Source organism: Equus caballus, chromosome 4 (genome assembly GCF_041296265.1).
Source record: "Equus caballus isolate H_3958 breed thoroughbred chromosome 4, TB-T2T, whole genome shotgun sequence".
Classification (NCBI taxonomy): Eukaryota; Metazoa; Chordata; class Mammalia; order Perissodactyla; family Equidae; genus Equus; species Equus caballus.
The window spans coordinates 104,659,496-104,682,825 of record NC_091687.1 but is presented as its reverse complement, the minus strand read 5'-3'; the positions used below and the strand labels follow the sequence as shown (position 1 = coordinate 104,682,825).

The window sequence follows — 23,330 nt, the reverse complement described above, 5'->3', positions numbered from 1 at the left end:
GTTTCAGGGTTTTAGATTTAGTCTAGCTTATAATGAGACAGAAAAGACTACTTAGAGTGAAGCATATCATACTTTCTCCTTAAGCAGCACAATTTATTTATCTCAACGTTAAAGAACATCATATTTCTACCCTGGTAAACTGTTGAGGCAATTGAAGTAATGCCCCAAGTCCAGTGAAAAAGCTCTGTATTTTCTGAGTTTGCTCTGGTTTTTTTTTTTTTTGAGGAAGATTAACCCTGAGCTAGCATCTGCTGCCAATCCTCCTCTTTTTGCTGAGGAAGACTGGCCCTGGGCTAACATCCATGCCTATCTTCCTCTACTTTATATGTGGGACGCCTGCCACAGCGTGGCGTGCCAAGTGGTGCCATGTCCACACCCGGAATCCGAACCAGCGAACCCTGGGCTGCAGAAGCGGAAAGTGCAAACTTAACTGCTGCGCCACCCGGCCGGCCCCTGAGTTTGCTCTGTTTTGTTGAGAGCACTTAGATGTCTTCTGAAATATGTTCACTTAATGGAAGACAAGGTGCCATTTTCCATCAAGAGACTACCTAACGCAACGTGTAAAGCACGTGTACTGCAGGCTGTTGACAGCATCAGTGTTGCAAGGACAGCGGCATCATTAGCTCTTAGTTTTTTCCAAATAAGTTTTTCTGTAAAAACAGCTCTCAGAAATGACCTTTCCTGCTGTTTATATAAGGCAAATCTGAGGTACAGGTGAGTCTTCATAAGTGTGTGAGCCAGAGACATAAGAGCTTAAGAAATATTTGCTGGAATGTTCTATATATTCTTATGGGGCTGAGGATCTGGTGTTCAATGAAGCTTAGCCTTGACTGGAATGTACAAATTACTGTGAACATCTACTCAGAAATTGACAGAAATTGTTTGAATTGCCCACTTTCATGAAAGAACAGAATGTGATTTAAAGCTTTCTCCCATCAATTCTTTTTCTTTTTCCTCAGAGCACATGTTAAAACAAACAAATCAAAGACAAAAAATAAAAATCTTTAGCATTGGCCACCTGGTACCAAATCTGTGAGCCAAATTCAGGCCTTTTTTTTCTGGGACATACAAATTCCTCTTAAGCTTATTAGGAGAAAGTGCAGCCTTCTTTCTCACAGAATTTCTTTTTTATGTTTTCTATTAGGCTACATGAATATCCCTGCTTTCAGATGTCGATAAGACCATTCTCTCCGTGCCTGGGCCCCACCCTGTGCTTTCACAAGTCTTTGTGCTCAGAAAGGGCGATTTAGATAGCATGGATATGTGAAAGTTTGTTGGTAATACGTTCATCTTTTTGTGTTCTATATGGTGTTCGTTTTCTCCCAAGATTGCAAACATGTATAGGGTTTCCAAAAATGACACAGACGCTGGGTCAGTGCTATTTGGAAGGGTCACAAACTCTTCTGAGAATCTATCGAAAGCAATGGTTTCCTAGGGGATCATGGACCCCAGGAAAAAAACCCTACAGGACTATACCAAAGTGCAGTGGCTCAAGTGAAACCATTTTAGAGAACACTGACAATCGATCCAAAGCAAAGGTCTCCTCAGTAACTAGACCATAATACTTCTGAATCGTGCTGGACTAGTGAAGCAGCAAGACACCATGCTCACTGGAAAACGAGAACCCTCAGAAGCCGATTGGCTCATTCAAACCAATTTATGATAAAGCCCTCCATGGACCATACATTCCTAAAATAAGATCGTGCTTTTTGAGGGAAGACATTTTGTAAGATGCGGTTTCTCCTTTAGCCCCAATTTTCCAGTTTATGCCATCAGCACGTTCCTCTCGATGCCACTTAACTATTCCAATGCCCTCAGCATGTTCCTCCTCGTTGAGTGGCAGCAGCGTAGTGAGCAGGCTGAGCGGCAGGGCTTCCGGCAGCCATAATGGTGGCATTTGTTTGCACTTTATGAGATGCCACAATTACACGAATGAAGGAGGACATGAACACTGCACAGCAGCCGCTGTTCTCCATCTTGGCATCTCCTACGATCCTTCAGGGAGAACCACAGCAGAGTTTCAGGCCTGTTTACGAAGCTTGAGTCTTCCCATAAGTAAAGGAAAAGCATTTATTTATAAATGGAAAGCACTGCAGGGATCGTAAGGTACCAATAAAATCCGCAATGGTGAATATGGGGATATAGCCAAGGAACTCAGTCCATTTGGGAACATTTTTCTCAGGACGAGAAAGTAGAACACAGCACCTTAATTTATTTTGCAACTCACATATACTTGCCTCATAGGTTATCTGGATTAGCTAGAGAAGAGATAGATGTTCAATTAAAAATTCTTTCCTGGGACAGGCTGACAGGTACGCCATGTGGTACTCTTTCTTCCTGTCTGAAACACTGAGAAAAATGTGAGTTCTATTTAAAAATCTAACCGAACTATAACTAATAATGAGGCTAAGATGTTAGAGCAGAAAACATTTCTGTGATGAAATATGAAGCATTTTAATTAAAATTTAAAGAATAAGGGCCAAGAAAGAAGCCCTATTTGTTTACAAGGTTTTAAATGGAGAGCTTGCTGGAAAAGGTTCCACATGAAAGAATAATCAAAAAACAATTGATGTAGGAAGCTAAGGGACTTGCCTCTAAACGGCAAATGAACAAAGTTTCTCATATTTCATAAAAGGTACTCACAGTTATTGGAAAGTCCGCACAATGCCCGCCAGGATGAACATGGGGTATTATTAGCTGTGTTTACATAATTGAGCTTTTCTTGATAATGTTTTTAAGACTTAAAAGGCTATTTTAATTCTATCATAAGCTAAGAAAAAATTCTGTGGTAATAATTGTAATTAACAAGTACACAATTTATGTAAAGTGGTCATTGAGAAATAGCTTTCTAAAAATAGAAGACATCAAATACTAGAAATTACGTTCTAGGGTTGGCATAATGTGAAGAATTTGGAATATTGGAATATTTGCTTCATCATAGTTTAAAACAGTAGTGCTTTTATTAAACTGGAAGTACACGAACTGTGTGCAGAGACATCTGGTCTACCTGTTAAAAGTGAGACAAATTTGTTTATAAGCTCCATACCATCATTTTATTGTTCTATTTCTGATTTACTCTTGCAATGATTTCAGTATTTGATGTTATCTCTTATTGAATGAATTTTTGTCAGTTACCATAAATCCTTTCTAGACTCAATTAATAAATTACTTAGATTTGTAATAGATCTTTTGTCACCTTCATTCAAGAAATATGCATGTAATAATCTTGATTGAGCACAATATTTATGCTAGGTGCTATCCTGGGCATTGGGGATTCAGAGATAAATAAGAAGTAGTTTTTGCTGCCAAGAAGCTAATTGTCTAACTACTTATTTTAATTAGTGAAACTCCTGAGAATGAAATCTCTTTAGAAGGAATCTAATTAAAAAAGGGAGAAATCATTACTCACAAATTTAATAAATTACGAAGTTTGTGAAGGACAGTGGCTAGCCATATAAATCAAATTTTTCAACACACAAGATTTCTGGATATACTCATCCAATAGGATTGGCAATATGAACAATCCTAGGGAAAGATGGAACATCTTTTCAATTCAATGGAATGTCTTTTTCCCCAGTCTCAACTTTCAGTGCCCTTACCAATTCTCGATGGTAACTCCTCTCCAAACTTTGGCTCCTCAATACCTCTCTTTGTTAATGGAATCAGAGAAGAGGTATGATCATTCTTATAGTCTTTGGGATGAAATGTAGGGTGAATAAATTGTAGTCAATACACTAGCAAAATCTTTTTCTCTAATATTAAAATGAAAAACTTAAAGGAGAGATTCCAGGCATTAACAAGCAGATAGGAAGTATTATTGGTTGGGAGAAGAACCCTGAAAGTACAATTATCCTATTTATCAAGTCCAGTCTGTAATCATTCTGATCTCATCCCTTCAGGGTGACTAGGATGAGACAGGGTTAGAAAGATCTGTGCATTGTACACTGTACTCCTCCAAACCAGTGCCCATTGCTCCCTTGGAAGCTGGAGCTCCTTGAGAACTCATCTTAGGAGCTACTGAGCATCAGACCTCCTTGGCTCACTTCTTCCACACTGTAGAATGTGCCCTGTCGATGCAAAGATTTTCCAACTGCCTTCTCTGCTTTTCTTGAATGAGCAAAGGCAGGCCCTGACATCTCTTCCACGTTTAATTCAAATACACCTTTCATCCTTCTCTTCCAGTTCACATATCTGTTTAAACACAAATGACTTCTTTGGTGGTCTGTACTTAAGTTTTTATATGCATACATAGTAACCACTCCTGACTTAAAAAAAAAATTTTTTTTTAAAGATTGGCACCTGAACTAACATTTGTTGCCAATCTTCTTTTTGTTTTCTTCTTCTTCTCCCCAAAGACCCCCAGTACATAGTTGTATATTCTAGTTGTAGGTCCTTCTGGTTGTGCTATGTGGGATGCCACCTCAGCATGGCTGGATGAGTGGTGCTAAGTCCAGGCCCAGAATCTGAACCCGCGAAGCCACAGGCTGCCGAAGTGAAGTGCACAGATTTAACCACTTGGCCATGGGCCAGCCCCCTTACTCCTAATTTTTAAAATTAAATAACAATGGTGACAGTAACAACATTCCTTGAGCTCCCTCCATGTGCTAAGCATCATTCTAGGCTCTGCAGCATATACAACGATGAACAAGATTGGCTCCTAGACTCAAAGCACTCAGTCCAGTGCTGGGACTAAAGTCACACAGGGGAAACCAAGGTGGTGAATTTGGTATGAGGATTTGAAGATCCTGAACAGTAATGCTGTATTTTTAAAATTACTTTTTTCCTCTAAAAAAATCAAGATTTTGGACAAAAGTGTGTCATTTAAATGAATCTTACTGGCTAACTAAAGTATTATTTTAAGAGAAATGATTAACTATCATAATAAATGGTTAAAAAAACATTGTTCTCCAAAGTTGGCATCCTTAGCCTGGGGACTACACATGATCTTCAAAGTATTTCAAATCTCTCTGAAATTATATGCAAAATGTCTCATGTATATAAAAATATGCATTTTTCCAGAGATGAGGATCATAGATAGGGGAACTCTTAATTCAAGAAAGGGGAAAGATCTATTGAAATGCTAGTTCTAAAAACATCTTCAGTCTATCAAAACTTTATGAAGCTCTTGATGAACATTTTGCTGTCATTTTGAAAGAGTGTATGCTTATCATCTTCCTACCATGAAAAGACATGTGGCTAGGGGGGAGATGTGGGAACTGAAGGAGAAAATATAGTTAAACTATCAAATTATAAGTATCTCATAGAAATTTGGAGATGCTCTGTTTTTCTCATAATAATTAACTATACATGCAGCTAATTATAGTGCAAAAAGATAGCATCAAGCCATGGAGAAAGAATTTGTGAACTTAATGGTCTTTTTTAGTAGCAAAATCATTTTTTTCAGGAATAGATTTTATAGGCATAAAATAAGTTTAATAAAAAAATGTACAGACATAGAAAATGCCATCTATTTGGGAAACCATGAACCTAAGGGTGTGTATTGATGAATAATTAACCTGTTTTCTGAACACAAGCTAATGGATGAAACTTATTTAACACCTGAACTATTTAAAAATACCAATTAAAAACAAGATCAGAAAACACTACAGAAATAATTCATAACTCTTCTATATGTTCTAATAAAAATGCTTTATTTTATTTATTTATTTTTTTGTCTTTGCTGAGGAAGATCTGCCTTGAGCTAACATCTGCTACTAATCTTCCTCTTTTTGTATATGAGCTGCCACTACAGCATGGCCACTAACAGACAAGTGGTGTAGGTCCACACTGGGGAACTGAATCCAGGCCGCTGAAGCAGAGCACCGAACTTAACCATTAGGCCACTGGGGCTGGCCCCCAAAACACTGAAAATCTTTCTCACAACTGGTACCTAGATGCCTTAGTGGATACACTGATTATCAAAAGAGAATAAATCCTCATTGATTCAGATACACTTTAATGTGTAGCTTTTCTATAACTCAGATATACGTCTCAAAGTGGCTTCATGTAAAAAGCACCTCGAGTAAGAGGAGTCTTGATTCTTTTACGTCAAGTCGTTCTTTAATTGGTGACTCTGTTTACTGCAATTGTGACGTTAACCATCAAGTTCTCCTACACTTCAAAGTACGTTGATCACAAGATACTAAAAAGTGAATTTTAATAATAATGAATATAGTGTCAGCCATGATACAAGTGTAATGGGATCTTCCAGGTGGGTTGCTCGGGACCTCTGCTAGGGTGAGTCCCTCCCGTGTAATCTGTTCAACACTACACCATATACAGAATGTTATACGCAGAGAGCTGTGCTGAGTACTTGGCTGAAAGGCCAAGGCCGATGAGACACGGTTCTGGGGCTGAAAGAGCTGAGAGGCCCTCCTGTAGAGCCTGCTCTCTGCTGAACTAGCTAGATATTTCTTGGCCATTGTAGCCGGTTGAATAGTGTTGCCCCAAAATTCATGTCTATCGGAACCTCAGAATGTGACTTTATTTGGAAACAGGGTCTTTGCAGACATAATTAAAGATCAAGATGAGATCATACGGACTTAGGGTGGCCCCAATCCAATGAGGGTCTCCTTATAAGAGACAGAAAAGGACAGAGAGACACATGGAGAAGATGTGAAGTGAAGATGTCCATGTGAAGACGGAGCTATGTTGCCACAAACCAAGGAATGCTAGGAATCACCAGAATCTGGAAAAGGCAAGGAAGGACCCTCCCCTAGAGTCTTTGGTGGGGCACGTGGCTCTGCCAACACCTTGATTTTGGACTTCTGGCCTCCAGAACTGTGAGAAAATAAAATTCTGTTGTTTTGAGCCACCAAGCGTGTGGTAATTTGTTAAGACAGACAGAGGGAAGTAATATAGCTATTATCTTCTCCACGCGTTTACAAGTCCTCAGCTCTCCACAGCGCTCTAGAATCTGGAGTCCGCTAGAATGGAGCCAGGGACTCTTTCTCTTGTTATACAGAAGAACTAGGTTTTCCTAGCATGGGTCTGCTAAAGCCTGGCTGGAACTGTAAAGGCTAAGAGAACGGGCTTTGGAGCCAGTCTGCCTGGGTGAGGTTCCAGCTCTGTCATTTACTGTGTGCCTTGAAGCAAATTCCTGAATCTGTCTCTGTCTTGGTTTTCCTAGCTGTAAAATAAGGATAATAATCTTACCTTCTTCACAGAATACCAGTGAGGATTAAATGAGTTACTCTGTAAAGTGTTAAACTACACAGGACACACGGGAGATATTCAATAATAATAATGTGTTATCTGTAATCAATAGAATTATTATTATATGATGATTGTTATCATTACTAGGTTTTCACCACAAAGGCTTCCTCACCTCAGGAGGGCATAGGCGAGCCATACCCATCGCACAGACAGGAGCCAGGAAAAGAGCTTGGATTTCCTGTGAAGAAGAGAACTCTCTCCCCTCAAATGAACTGCTCTGCAGGGTGTAGACCCTATCTTACGTGAGATCATCTTCACCTTATCTTTTCAACAGTTTTCAGCTACCTTTACATAAGGAGCACAGCCTACTCCTCTTGGAGCTGAAAGGTCATCTGAGCTGTGCCTCTGTTTTCTCTGATTAGGTAGTGAGATACTGTATTAGGTTTCCAGGGCTGCCATAACAAAGTACCACAAAGGGGGTGGTTAAAACAACAGAAATGTATTCTCTCACAGTTCTGGGGACTAGAAGTCTGAAATCCAGGTGTTGGCAGGGTTGGTTTCTTCTGAAGTTTCTGAGGGGGATTTGGTCCCATGCCTGCCTTAGCTTCTGGTGGCTGCTGTCAATCTTCCACATTCCTTAGCTTGTGTCAGGGCAACTCCTAGCAATGCCTCTGTTGCCACATGGCCTTCTCCCCTGTGTGCCCCCATGCCTCTGTTTCTTCTTCTTATAAGGACACCAGTCTTGTAGGATCAGAGCCCACCTGAATCCCGTATGACTTCATCTTGACTTGATCATCTGCAGAGACCCCATTTCCAAACACATGAGCTCACACTCACAGGCACCAGGGGTTAGGAATTCAACACATCCTTTTGGGGACGTGATTCAACCCAAAACTGTCACCACATATAAATGAAGGGAAACAGAAAAGCCAGCAGTCACCAACAATTTTACAGATTTACTGAAAATATTAAAATACTATTTTTTCAAGAGTTTTAACGCAATTAAGAAGGTCTTGTCTAAAATTAGCAGCTTTAAAAAGTCTTAAAAGAAAAGATTTCTATTATGGGAATCTGACAATAAGTTTTAAATGTGTGTTTATGTTACACTATTGTTGGACGTGGTCCTATTTCAACCCCTTCATTGAATTACCTCTTTTCTAATTAGGAATGTTCCTTTTTATTTTTTAAAATACAAATTGGAGGAAGATCAACTGTATGAGCACAGATCTTTGAAACTAAGCATAAATGAAGAGTTTACTATTTTAATTAAATTAAACCTTCCAAAGATGACTCATTCCCCCCTTTTTTTGGCTTACGAACTCTCCATTGCCTACAGAATACATCCAGCTCTTGGCTTAGCATTTATAGATTTTTCTGGTTCCAGTTCAGGTCTCATTTTCTCATTGGATATGGATCCAGATGCTATGTGTGGTGTACATATTTTTCTATAGGAACCTTTTGCTTCTATCAATTTGGGCTAATTATTGTCTTATATGTTCCAGCTCCAGCCTTCTACTCGCTGTGCCAATCCCACGTAAAATGCCCTCTACTCATTCTCTTACCCTCCTTCAACATCTTGCTCAAGGAGATGACTACATCTTCTGCTTTTACCTTCATGTGCTTCCTTGTAAAGAGAGGCATCTTCACCTCTCTATCTTATTATGAACTATGTTCTAAATTCTTTGATTGCAAAAGCCATCAGTTGTGCCTCTGTGTCTGCGACCGGTCACAATGGCTTGTATACAATTGGTGCTCAGGACATATTTACCATTGATAACTGATTGATTCTTTTGTTCACCTCAGGTTGTAATTCCTCATTTCTGAATGACTTTAATTTGACAGAAATAATAATGGTTGCATTTAGCAATTTGCATTTAAGCTTAGTTCATATTAGTTTTACAAAACTGAGGGGTCTAAAGAAGTTTTATTCTTTTTTGTATAATATTTGTAACTACCATTATTGAGAACTTACTGTACCAGTCACTGTTTTAAGCTCTTTACATGCATTTGTCTCATTTTATCCCCATGGCAACCTTTGGTAATAAGCATAATTATCTCTATTTTACAGATGAGGAAATTGAAGCTTAGTGAAATTAAATAACTTTCCCAATGTCACACTGCTGATAAATGGAGAACTTGAGCCTAGGTCTGTCTGCCCTCAAATGTGTGTTCTTAGCCAGAGTTTCTAGGATTTACTTGTCATAAAAATCTGCTAGAGGGGCCAGCCTGCTTAAGTGCACACATTCCGCTTCAGCAGCCTGGGGTTTGCCAGTTCGGAACCTGGGTGCGGACATGGCACCGCTTGGCACGCCATGCTGTGGTAGGCGTCCCACATATTAGATGGAAGAAGATGGGCATGGGTGTTAACTCAGGGCCAGTCTTCCTCAGCAAAAAGAGGAGGATTGGCAGCAGATGTTAGCTCAGAGCTAATCTTCTTCTTCAAAAAAGAATCTGCTAGAAAACCTCTTAAAAAAAAAGAGTCATTGCCTCCACTCTAGAGAATCTGAATCAAAATCTCTGGGGGAGGGGACTGGGAATCTGCATTTTGACAAGCACCCGGGGGAAGTTTTGTGATCAGACAAATTGGGGAAACACTCCACAATGTGATACGGTTTACCAGTATTCATGAGAAGTCTCTGTGGTGAATGTTTCCCCATATATAGTTTGATTTTCATCACACAAACGTTTTTTGAGGTTCAAACCTACCAGAGAAACCAAGCTTGAAGACCGCAGTTCATGCAGATTTGCCACAGCCCAAGGATATCCTGTGCCCAGGCCTCAGTGATGTGGGCGGGGCCTGTGCAGCCTCAGAAGGGCCCCACACTTGGCTTAAGGCTCTGCTGTTGCTCTTTTGAAATTCTTAATACTTTCTTAACTTCCTAAATCCTTTCTTCCTACAGGGTCCTGCACTCTCATTTTGCACGGGGCTTTGCAAACTACGTAGACAGCTCTGCTCCGGAACTTGATACAGCATAAACTCCAGGCCTCTCCTCTCTGGTTTTAAGATTTTGGGAAGGGGTTGTTTGAAGTGGGGAGAAGTCAGGGTGTGAAGTGCAGTGTGAAGTCCTAGATCTGGATGTGGGGTAAGAAGGCTGCCGAAGGCAGAAGGAAGACATGGGGTCCTGTGCACAGAGGAGGGGGTGGGAAGCAGTGGAGAAAGGCGAGGGGCAGTTTTGTTAGGCTGGAGAAGTGCTGCTTGGTGTCCACGGATGGAGCAAATGGAGAGGCAGGAGAGGGCTCCTGTGCAGAAGATAGTTAGCATAGCAGATCTGACTGCTAATCCTTGCAAAGGCCCCTTTACCAGGCTGGCCCGTGGCTGGCGTCTGGAAATTAAGATTCCGGCAAGGTTAAAGGATAACTAACAAGAGGGCCTCATGGTGCCTACGCTGTTTGTACCAACAACATGATTTGTGCTGAACACCTGCTTTCTTCCTGGGAGTCTGGAATTTGGGACGTGCCAGGCAGGGGCCTAACCAGCCCCCAGTAAAAACTCTGGGCACTGAGTCTCCAGGGAACTCTCTGGTTGGCACATTTCCCACATGTTGTCACAACTGAAAGTGGGGGGATTAAGTGTGTCCTGTGAGACTCTACTGGGAGAGGACTCTGGAAGCTTGTGCCTGCTGTCCTCTAGACTTCACCCTGAGTCTTTTCCCATTGTGGAGTTTGCTGTGTGTCCTTTTACTGTAATGAATCAGAGTCATGAGTGCGACTCTACACGACTCTTGTGAGTCCTCCTGAATCCCTGAACCTGGGAGTGGTCTTGGGGACCCTGGACATAGTTCCTTACTGTCTTAGTCCATTCAGGCTGCTGTAACAAAAATACTATGAACTGAGTGATTTATAAGCAACATTTACTTCTCACAGTTCTGGAGGCTGGGAAGTCCAAGATCACGGTGCTGGCAGGTTCAGTGTCTGGTGAGGGCCTGCTTCCTCATAGACAGCCGTCGTGTCACTGTGTCCCAGTATGGCAGAAAGGGCTAGGGGGCTCTGTTGGACCTCTTTTATAAAGGCAAAAATCCCATCTCATCCTCATGACCTAGTCGCCTCCCAGGAGCTCCGCCTCCTAATACCATCCACTGGGGGTTAGGATTTCAACATATGGATTTCGGGACACAAACACTCGGTCTTAGCACTTACCTTCCCCATTCCACCGTTTCCTCAATTGCCTTAAACTAGTCCTTAGCAGCTACACTTCCATACAGCCTCTCAGACCACCTCCCCTGAACCATTAATATTTAGTCCTAAATTGAAAATGACTAATATTTCACTGGTGGACTAGAAAGGAGACACAGTTATGTGCGTCAGAAAAAAGGGTTGGGGGGTGACCGTGTCACTTGTGAGACCTTGAGGTAGAAGGGGCATGGAATGGGAAAGTGGTGGGAGGGGCACACCTCACCTACTTTGCAGTTCTCCTTGGCAAAATACAGGTCTGGGGAATATATATGAAGTCTTACGCAGGCAGCTGAACCTGAGAATTACTTATAGGCTTCCATCTTATTTTGTGATGTATATTATGTTTGAGGTCACGCAACTATATTCTTTTCAAAATACTGTTATTTCTGTTTTTGACTGGTAAGCAAAATTGAGATTGTACTGTATTTCAAAATTAAAATAAAAATTTAATAGAATGAGATTGATGAAGTAGAGCCTCTAAACACACTATAATAGGCAGACCAATTATTCCAAGAGTAGAATTCATAAATGGAATGGAATCTCACACCACAAAAAATACTTATTTTGTGGTTATAATGTTATATTTTTCCCCAGTTTCCTGGCTGATACATGGGGAACCTTATGGAGCCACTGAGAAGATGCTCTTTATATCTTGTAGGCAGTGATATTTATCCCAGGTACTTTTTGGTCTTTTCTGACATTAGGTTTAGTCCCCAAGGAAAAATCCCACCTTTTCTGCTCCATCTTTAATCCTATTTTACTCCAGGAAGGGTCAGAGCAGGCTGACTTGTAGCCACAGGTAAGATTGAATTTCAGATAGAGACAGGTTCTCGTGTTCTCTAACGTGGCCTATCACTGTTGCTCTAAAGCTGTGTAGTCCAATATGGTGGCCACTAGCCACATGTGGCTATTTAAATTTAAGCTAACTAAAATTAAATAAAATTAAAAATTCAGATCCTCAGTCATACTAGTGACATTTCAATTGCTCAATGGCGACTTGAGTGGCTACTATATGGACAACACAGGTTAAAGGACATTTCTATCATCATGGAAAATCATTGAGTAACACTACTCCAGAACAATAACCAACAAGCCAACATAGGAAAGCCAAGCTCTGGCTCCTAAGTGCTCTACTTCTCTCCCAGCAGACAGCTGCTCTTAGAGAGGACGCCTCTGTCTTAACCTCTTTATGGCTTTTGGGTGAAATAGCATGAAATGTTTCTGAAAACACCAGTACAAAAGGCCACAGACTCAAATTTATTATTGAATTTATAACTACTCATACATAGACTTGTTCTGATTTAAGGATTAGTTCATCATTAATTCAGTGTTTTGAAGGGGAGAAGAATTTCCACCCTAAAATATGCCTTTTTGCCACATTGATTATTTAAGGCTGATTATTTTTAAGAAACAGCAGACACAGGAGAAGCTTTGAAAACGAGTAGAAGTTACCATTTTGTAAGAGAAATTAACATTTATAAGAGAAATCTCCATTTGTAAGCGTACCTTCTAGAAACTTACCAATGGAGAAACTAAGGACTTAAATCTGCATAACAACCCTATCCTTCTTTACTGTGCTTTTCCTGGTAACCTCCCTTAACCGGCCTCCCCTTCTTCCCCCAACATCTTTTGTCTTTAGCTGAAGATGATATTTAAGGTGATGGCTTGGGCCATTTTGGAGAGTTACTCAGTTTTCCTGGGCATCTCCCATGTAAACGGGAGGTATACATGCTATTACACTTTCTGTTTGTTTTTCTCCTATTGATCTGTCTTTTATTATGGGGGGTGGCCTCAGCTAAGAACCTAGAAGGGTAAAGGGAAAATCATTTTTCCTCCCCAATAGTTTTAACTTTTAAATAAGAAAGGTGATTTTTTTCCCCTTGGGACAAAGCCGTAAACTATGGGTTTAAGCCTGGGGTAGATCCAGACCCACTGGGTCACAGAGCATTCTCAGAGCTGACTCCAGTGCACGCCTCCATAGTCCTGTTGGTGCCAGGGCATGTGGGAGAGTGGAGGGCGGACTTCTAAGCTCATTTTACCTTCTTCCTCATTTCTAAGAAGAGTTCCTCCAACTACACTGAACTCAAGTAGTTTTGAGCCTTGTGCTGGGGTTACCAGGAGGTTAAGGTAGGTCCAGGATTGAGGTGACTGTAGCAGCAGTAAGGACAACTAAATTCTGAGCGTAAGCATATTTTCATTGGGTTGTGTGTGTGTGTGTCTGTATTTAACAGTACCAGAAGGGAGAGAAAATCTATATGAGAGTAGAAATGGTAGAGAATATATCACTTTCTTCTAAAAATAAACGTCATCCATTTTTTTCTTGGTTCTCTGTTAGGTGGTCCTTGCAAAGGGAAGTAAACAGGTGGGAAAGAAGCCTGGCTACTGGAGTTGGGTAGGTTAGAGGGGTTAGAAAAATAATTTAGGAGTTTTCTCAAGAATAAAGTCCTAAAATTAATGTTTCAAACAGAGATAATTTGTTGGGTTCTCTTATCGTATCAAACATAATTCGCTGATTTGTAGAGTCATAAGATAAAGTCCAGGTTTAACACCGCCCACCAGTAAATGACCAGTTTCAGATGTGATATGGCCACCGAAGGCCCAGGGTGGGATCAATAGCTCATTCTCTCTCCTCAACTCCAAAGAAAGCTGTAAAGTTTGCTTTATTACAGATGCTACCCTGAACTATGGTCCTATATCCCATAGATGTTCAAGATACAAGCAAATTCTTTTTGGGGTCATCAGCATAAGCCAGTTCTGTGGGTAAAGAAACACCCAAACTTAATTTTTGTGTATCAGACTATTGTTGTACTTACACAATAACAGATGTATTTTTCCATATTTAAATTTGAAAGATTAGGACAAACATGATATCTCCTTGAAATACGTAAGTAAAGAATAAATAAAGTTACATAGGTAAAGAAATAAAATGCATCAGGGTGTCTTCTTAGTTCTAATTCTTGGGTCATGTTGTCTTTTCACAAATTCATTTCCAAGGTGTTAGGTTATTTAATAAAAAGTGCTAGTTTTTCGTTTTCTGGTTTTTTTTCCTTGTCTGAAGAAAACTGAGGCAGTCAGGGCTAACTCAGCGTCTTTGCTCAAACCATAAGAATAATCCTAGTAGCCAGTGAAAATGCAGTTGTGCCATGGCAATCTTGACTTCCTGAGTCAGTCACACCATCTTCTCAGGTATGACAATGGAAAGGAAAACCAGAGCAGACTATCTGAGACATCCATGTCTACTCTAAGTCTGGTGAAAACCAGCGACACATTTCTGTTAAATAACAGGCCATATTTTAAGTTCAAGTCCTAATCTGCGTCCTACTCAGTACAATAGAATTAAATTCTAAAGGTCTAAATACCATAAAACAAAACTGATTAGGCTAATCTACTGGAATTGAATTAAGGAACGCTTAAAGCCTCAGATACAGGGATTACAGAAAAGCTTGTCAGCTACTTCATTGTCTAAAGCTTGAGTAAATCAAGAAAAACCCTGAACAGAAGAGTCACAGAGAGAATCTTAAGGGGCAAACAACCAGTCCTTCAACAAAAGACCAAGCCACCCTCGCTGAGTCTAGTTTTTCTGTTCACACTTAAGGATTGAGAGAGATTCTTGATTAAGTGTTGGTCTAGCAACTGATATTTTCCTCCTTACAGGCAGCTTGAAGGTGTCCATTTACTTTAGGACAATTGACTATTGGACTGGCTCAAAGACAAAAATGATGGATAGGACGTGAGAGCCCCCTTTTCTTTTTACTTTGGGAATGTTCATCTAGTCCTAAGGAGCAGTTTATCATGCCAATAAGTGAATACAAATTCAAATGCAATGTTTCCTATGCGCACACCCGGTGAATTCGAATTAGGATTTATTTTAAAGATAATAATACAAGTCTTATATAATGTTTGCAATAGTTTAGTACAACTTTTTAAAAATCCTGATGACGGTAATAAGATTGTCAGCAAACTTCAAGAAGCTATTTAAAAAGTTTTCTTAAAGTGCCTGAGTTTCCAAGGCCTGCGTGTAGTTAGGATTGTGAAAAGAAGCTTTATAAAAAGCCAAGTAGGAATCATAAACCAGGTGAACTGGAACATGGTTTTAATTATGCCAGAGTGAGGTAGTTTATAGCTCAGAGCTTAGTACCCTAACAATAGGTTTGAAGTACGTACTGACTAATTGTAATTTGTCAGTAATAACCTTGAGACAGGGATAAACAAAAGTGTGGAACTGCCTGCTTGGATCTCTGAAGGGCCGGGGGGGGGGGGGGGGGTTAATCTAATTTAGATTAAACAATGAGTTCTATAAATTTAAAACTTCACTTGCATCTTAATTTAGAAATGCCAGAGAAAATATAAAAACTCAGCAAAAGAGTTTTTATTTTAATCCTTAATTTGAAGATAATCATCGGATTCAAGGGATTTTCAAGGTACAAAGGAATAAAAGTTTTCATTTAGTTAAGATGAATAAATGTGCAAAATCCTTGTCGAGGTTAAAAATAGTTCTGCATATAAATCAAGCGATGGCTCCTCTCGTGGGCCCCCTCTTGCAATTATTGTCTGTGCAAGTTTTCTGCATTTGTCATGAAGTGCCTCACTGTACTGCCTCCATTGATAGTCTGAAATGCTTATTTAAATCTTTTGTGGTTATTTAACCTTTTGTATTCATTTAATGAACTCATATTTGAGTTCTCAATGTGGCAGGCACTGTCCCTGGCACCTGGATATAGATCTCTGCCCTAGATCCCATCTGTTCTTGGGGGCGAGGGCAATAATAGTGCTAACAAATAGAGAACAGAGATTGCTGTGCAATAAATACTTTATCTGGTCTTTATCCCAAGTTCCTGCAATGGAGCTTCTAGACCCTTGGAATTTTCTGGGTGATAGGAGTGTCTTTGTTCTTCGCTGTCGGCCCTGATGGTTTATGCTAATGAGCTGACTCATGGTGGGCCCCCTAGATAGTTTCAAGCCAGAAAGACGAACAATGGATAGGATTAGAGGGATGGGACTTAGAGCCACGAGAAATCAGCCCATCTCCAGGGAGAGGGAAAGGAGGCTGGAGATTGAATTCATCACATGGCCAATGATTTATTCAGTCACACCTATGTAATGAAGCCCCAGTAAAAATTCTGGGCACCCAAAGCTCAGTGAGCGGGTTGGTGACACACACTGAGGTGCTAGGAGGGTGACATATCCTCCCTCCACAAAGAGAGGACCCAGGAGCTCCATGTTTGAGACCCTCCTAGCCCTAACCCTATGCATTTTTTCATCCAGCTAGTCCTGATTTGTACCCTTTATAATAAAACTTTAATCTTAAGTATAGTGCTTTCCTGAGTTCTGTGAATCATTCTAGTAAATTATTGATCCTGAGGGGATAGTGGGAACCCCTCAAACTTGTGGTCTGTGTCTGAAGAAAAGCAGTCTTGTTAGGGACGGTGAAATCTATTCTGCCTCTGGGCTGAGATAATCTCAGATGGCTGTGAGCTCTACTAAGGCAGTAGAAAGGGCAGTGGTGAGGTGGGGGCGGCGACATTAGCTGAGTGGGCAAGGAAGGCCTCTTGGAAGAATTAACATCGAAGCTGAGACATGCATCCCCGTGAGGCTCGGGAGGAGACGATTCCAGGCAGAAGAAACCACCAATAAAAGTTTCAAGGTGGCAACAAACATAGCATGTTGGAGATACGAGACCAGTGGGGCTGGAATGAAGGACTGTTGGGCAGGGACAGATCACACACAGCGTTGGAGCATCTGATAAGGAGTCTGTATTTTCAGAGTGATGGGAAGCTATTGGATGGTTAGAAGTCAAAAAATGCTATAATCTGATTTATAGCTCTGAAAAGTCACCCTGGATATTAGGTGGGGAAAACAATTATGATGGTGAACATGAAGTTCAGTCTGGAGTGTTTACGTCTTGATTGCCAACTTTCCCGTAGGCTCCTTGAGGACAGGAGATGTGGTTTTACCCTTTATATTCACCAAGTGCCTCAGACCATTGCGGGGCATATAGATAGAAGGTACTGTATACATCTAGGATAAAATACGAGTGCGCACAGAGAAAGATGAGAACAGAGCTGAAGGGGAGATGAATCCTGCTCAACATCATCGGTGGATGAATTGCAAAGTTACTATGACTAAATTTGAAAAACGGATAAAATCTGGATTAAAACAGCAGAAATTCTGCCATAATTCTACACATTTTTTTCAAATCATATACACTTTTCCAAGTTTTCAAAAGTTTTAAAATATCTAGGTCAGGGGTCAGCAAACTATGGCCTCAGGTCAAATCCAGCCTGCCACCTGTTTCTGCAAAAATTTTATTAGAATCCAGCCACACCCGCTCGTTGACATATTGTCTATGGCACCTTTCACAATACCCGGTTAAGCAGTTGTGACAGAGCCTGTACGGCCCGAAAGGCTAAAATATTTCCTGTCTGGGCTTTTATAGAAAAAGTTTGCTGACTCCTGATCTAGGTGAAAGGCTGCCTTTTGTGGTTGTCCTTGGGATGGAGAGCACTGTGTACATCACTGGGTTCTTCGTGTGTTCTCTTAGGGTCTCCACGTTCTCCAAGGGCAGTTTCAAAAGATGGCAGCAAGTGAAGGCGGTAGTATCCATCTGCAGTCAGCAAACGAGGCACCATTTACACAGAAGAATGTCACCCTGGGAACCCAGCAAATGCAACTGAGCTCTAAGCAGGTATTGTGACCGCCACCTCCAAATTAGGAAGAAGCTAACGGCTAGATGCCACACTCTCAGCCATGACACAGAGCAGGCCTTCTCCAAGAATAGGTACAGAGTCAAGGGTAAAGGGAATGGACAGTAGAATACAGAACAGAGGGCCAGGCAGAGCTTTTCTGATACCCAGCCTGTCACTCTTTCCACAATGAATGAACGTGATAATAAAGATGGTGGTAACACTTAGAGAGCACTGCCCAGGTGCAAGGACTGTGGGGAATTAGGCTTTACAAGAACTCGGCGATGTGGTTAGCATTATTCTCATTCGCAGTTGAGGGAAGGTTGTGGGTGGGAGTGGAAGCCCAGAGAGGTTAAGGAACTTGTCTAAAGGCACATGGACAGTGAAGGAGGGAGCTCAGGTTTGGACTCAGATGTGTGTGATTCCAAAGTCTATCCTATTCAATATGCTGCTCCATAACTGCTACTCAAAGTGGGGTCCACTGGCCAGTGGCAGCAGCATCACTTTGCAGCATCTCAAGTCCTGGCCCAGACTTCCTGAATCAAAATCTGCCTTTTACCAAGATCTCCAGGTGAATTCTAGGCTTATAAAGCACTAACATACAAGGCCTCCAAGCTCTATTCAAACTCCCATTCCACTTGGTTAAAGTTTTCATCTTCAATAAAACACAAACTGATCCAGGATGGGGGCCATGCCCCGGTTTGCTCAGTGAAGTCTGTTAGGTTGAATTAGATTCCAGGAGCTGATTCTGGAGTAGGTCAGCATCTGTTTCACCTAGGATTTTTCTTGATTCCAAGTGTACTCCACACCGGGAATTCTTAGAACAAACAGAACAAGCCTGAGTCTTCTGCAAACAGTAGAGAGATCGCTTGGAAAGCTCAGCAGGGGAGCCCAACGAAGCGGATTCAATTTACAGAACAAAGTTCCTTCTGCATCTGGGTTCCTGTTACTTCTGCAGAGTGTCAAGTTCAGGGGAGGGACGGGTACCCAGGGAGGGGACAAAGAGGAAGCAGGACTCACTCAGCAGACAGATCTCGCCTGTGGGCTGTGAGGATTCCTCCAGATACAAGCCGCGTTTGAAAGGACAAGTGGGAAAGTCAGTCACACACACACAAACCACATCTATTGTAAAATAGAAACACCTTTTTTTCCCCCAAACTGTAACTAATTTTACTTTCTACTTCCACAGTGAGTTTGCCGTTAAAGCTGAATTGCCAAATAATATAAAAGAGCTTATTCTTCCCAGGGAGTTGTCTATTTCTTCTAATTGTTAGAGTCACTCTGGAGTCTAGAAGCCCCAAGCGAAGGCGTCCTTCTTCCTGCTTGTGCTGCCTTTGTAATTGGAGTTGCCCTCAGACATGCCTACAGGGCTCCATCCTTTAATGGGAACCAGCCTAGGTTTCGATGTTGAAAATATCACTATTTCTGCTGCTTCTTAGAGTTACTCCTGCCTCTCAGCTGGTAGTAGCCCTTGGCAATAGCAGCAGAGGCTGGGACATTAAGAAAAAAAGAGAGTTTAATGGTTTCTACACATCACTCCAGCTTTTTTTTTCTGCTTTCTGCTATCCACCAAAAAACTGCTAGAACTAGAAGTAAAAGAAAAAATAGAAGTCACCAACTTGTTGCCACTGATCCCTCATGCCTGTGGTCGCGGGTGTTCTGTCAGGGTTCCCAGATGGTTGACACCACAGTGGGATTGAACCAGGAGCTCCGCACCACATGACTGCGCTGGCCAGCAGTTGACGGGCAGGGACTCAGGTCAGAGTTTCAGGTCAAAGGTCCCTCTGCATCTTAACATTCATCTTGGCCATGGGGGTCACTAAAGATGAAGGCTCCCGTCACACTATCCCGCCACGTGCTTTGCCACAAACCAGCTGAGACGCCCAGGGCAGGTCACTTAATCTCTGAGACCCAAGCTGCATGTGTGTAAAATGAGAGGCCTGAGCTGCTTGATTGCTCAGACTCTGCCACCGTTACAATGTTGTGACTCTTGGCTCTTGCTTTTAGCTATTCACAAGGCAAGGATACGTAGCTACCCTTTGTGGGAAGAAATGGGGAGAAGAAAAGAATTTGGAGCACCTTCTGAGGAAATAATTACTAAGAGTGATCAAATTTTATCCATTCTAGGATCTGCTCTGGAACCACGCGGACCTTCTGGCTTCAGCCCTGAAACCCTGAAACCGCTTAATCCCCTGGTTCTGTTTTCTCATTGGTTCACTCGAGTCAAAGATACCACCTCACACAGGATGTTGGGAGGGTCAGGAGAGGAAACGAATCTAAATGCTTGGTTTACAACCTGCATGCTGGGTCCTTTCCCTTTCTTGTCTCTTCCAAGCCGGAAGCAGCAAAGCGAAAGGGAATAAGCAAACTCTCTACTGTCCTCTGGAGCCCGGGAGCAGCTTCCTCTCACAATCTAAATAGCTTGCTGAGCCCTGGGAGCAGCTGCCCCTCCTTGTCCAGTCCCCTTGCACTGCGCCGAGTCTGTCTCATGCAAACGCTCACAGGGAGATGGAGTGGCCAGTGTGTGCCCCTGGGCTTGTCCTGTGGAGAATGACCCTCATATCCATCTCCACTGGAAATGTCTTATCTGTAGAGAAACAATGTGTAGACCCAGTCGTTGCCCTGCCTTTCTTGGTAAGGGAATGGCTGGTTATGGTCCTGGTTTGTAAAATTCTTGCAGTAAAGAGACTCCAGCCTTTGTATTACTCTGGCACATATGATGACTTTCCCAAAGAACAAATGTCCAGTATCATTCGGCTAGAACTCCATCACCACCTGCATTCCTTTCACCTTCGGCTTCATGTCTGCCCTCCGAGTGTTCCTGAACTGGACGTGTTGTCTACTCTACCTTTTCTTCTTGGCCTCTCTGAGTCACCTCTGTAGCTCGAAGAAATTGAATTTACATCTTAAACCTCCAGCGTGACTCGAGCGCTCTGCTTGCCTAAGCTCGCAGCCGGAGCAGGTTTCCAGTGGGGACTCGCAGGAAGTCCTTGAATAACACGTTTTCCTGAATCGTTTCTACCCAGGGGTTTTGAAAACACGTGCTTTTATAGCAAACTCCCTCCTAATTAATTGTTTAAAGCCCCTGTATCTCTAGAGGTGGAACGGGCAATTTTTACCTCATTACCTAGCAAAAACTCTATTTCCATAATTAATTATGTTCACTATATATATAGTACAAATAAGAGTTGCAACTCCAAAATCCAAAATATTTCACTTCTGAACTAATTCTGTAAAAGTTTGGCCACCCCCTCCAAAATGATTGTCTATTTAAATTTGAAAACCATTTCTACTCTGTCAGTGATTTAGATCCTTTAAAAAGCTCTTTTGTTTCTTCCTAGGGGAGAACATGTGGTTTAAGAGGGGAATTTGTAATTTTACCACACTTTTTATCTTAGCTAGCTATCCATCACCAGTCACACCTTCAGTTTCTTTAGATCCGAGGTTTCCATTTGAATACAATTGCAAAACCAAAATACCAAAAAAACACACAAAACGAAAAACTATAAGGGCATAAGCATTTTACAGAACTATACGGGAAGTGCAAGGAGACCTGAGTGGAACTCAGTGATTTTCGTTACCATTTTGATTACATGAGTCTATGAGTTCATATGAATCAAAGTAAAAATGGAACTCAGCAGGCATGACGAAATCAACGAAAACTGCTGAAACGTTTGGGCAGAGCCCACAAAAATGGTTTCATTCTCTAAGACTTGGGGATAGAACAGGGACTTCATTCAAGAGACAGCTTCGCAGGGCTGTCATCGCTCAGTTCCTCAAGTAGAGAGATATTTTCCAATAACGGATTGAGTTTTTTAAACTGTAGCTTTGCACCGACTTCAGTAAATGACACAAAGTAAGTTAATCTCTATAAACAACAGGATAAATGCACTGTACCACTTTTTAAAGTATAAAAATTGGAATTTAAAGCCCCCACCATTCATGCTATATTGGTAACTGTGGGTAGGTGGAGCCAGTGGTGGGATAAGACCCAAATGACTTATTTTTAAAATATTTAAATTTCATCAGCAATCGACTAAGGGAAGAGAATGGCTTCAGGGAAAGAACCCTGACCTTGCGCAGAGAAAGCTGTTTATATTCTCTGCTCCATCTTTCCTCCTGGAGCCTCCCAGAGGGTGTAAGCCTGCACAGAAATTTGTTGTGTAAATGACATTTTAAAAGAAATACTGTGTTCATTTGTAAACCAGAAAGGCTGATATTTACCTTACCTGCCTCATGGGGGGCGGTAAGTGTCTAAGGAAATCATGCATGTGTAAAACCTGGAAGATGCTATGACATGGAGCACTTTAGCATCAACGTGTCCGTGCTAGAACATTCTTAAAGGGAAGCTGGGCATCAGAACTGCTGACTGCTGGCTGGCAATTCAGGCATGAGGTATAGCATTCTCACTTGCCTGTGAAAAAGAAAGATTTCTCCCTCTGTCTCTCAGACACAAAAGTATTTCAAGTAATTGAAATTAAATACTAACTGTGCTTTTGTTTGCATGAAGTACCAGGTAAAACATGGTTTAAAAGTGTCTTGCTGAAGCTGCAGCACTAGAAGTGTCCTGAGACCACGCAGTGTCAATGAATAAGATGGCTCTTTGTTTTACCAACGGGTCCGAAAAATGTCTGTAAGAACAAAGGCCTTGGAAAAGAAATGCAAATGAACATTGACCACCATGCTTTTCCTATTTTCTCTTTTTAAGTATAAAGCTGCCTGAAATATACTGCCTATCACTCCTTTCTTGAGCATCAGTTGCAATAGTTTTATATCACAAAATCTAATATTAAATTATAAAGCATTTTGTGTTTTCCAATATTTCTTCATGTGCATTTCTCAAAACAAAGTTTGAACCTCTTTTTTCTTATTCCCCAGTGTACCTAGTAAAGTGCCGGACAAATAACATACACATAATAAATTCTTCCTGAGGACTGATGTATTGATTATGAGAAAACAAGCTACTATTAGCCATAAATGGTTAATACAGTCCCACATAACTGGAACCTCCTCTTTAAGATTGGTAGTAAAAGTTTGCAGAAGTGGGATTTGTGTGTGTGTGTGCGTGTGTGAGGAAGATTGGCCCTGAGCTAACATCTGTTGCCAATCTTTCTCTTTTTACTTGAAGAAGATTGCCACTGAGCTAACATCTGTGCCATCTTCCTCTATTTTATGTGGGATGCCACCACAGCAGGGCTTGAGGACCAGTGCTAGGTCCACACCTGGAATCCGAAGCTGTGAACCCCGGGCTGCGGAAGCGGAGAATGCAAACTTAACAGAAGTGGCATTTTTTAATTACTGAATGGGAATCTTTTCTCT

General features: G+C 41.4%; 1 protein-coding gene across 1 annotated transcript in view; it reads right to left on the bottom strand.

The window, feature by feature from the left end:
- CNTNAP2 (contactin associated protein 2) overlaps positions 1-23,330 on the bottom strand; it is a 1,879,249-nt gene that overhangs the window by 327,057 nt on the left and 1,528,862 nt on the right. The gene's annotated exons all lie outside the window — the stretch shown is intronic.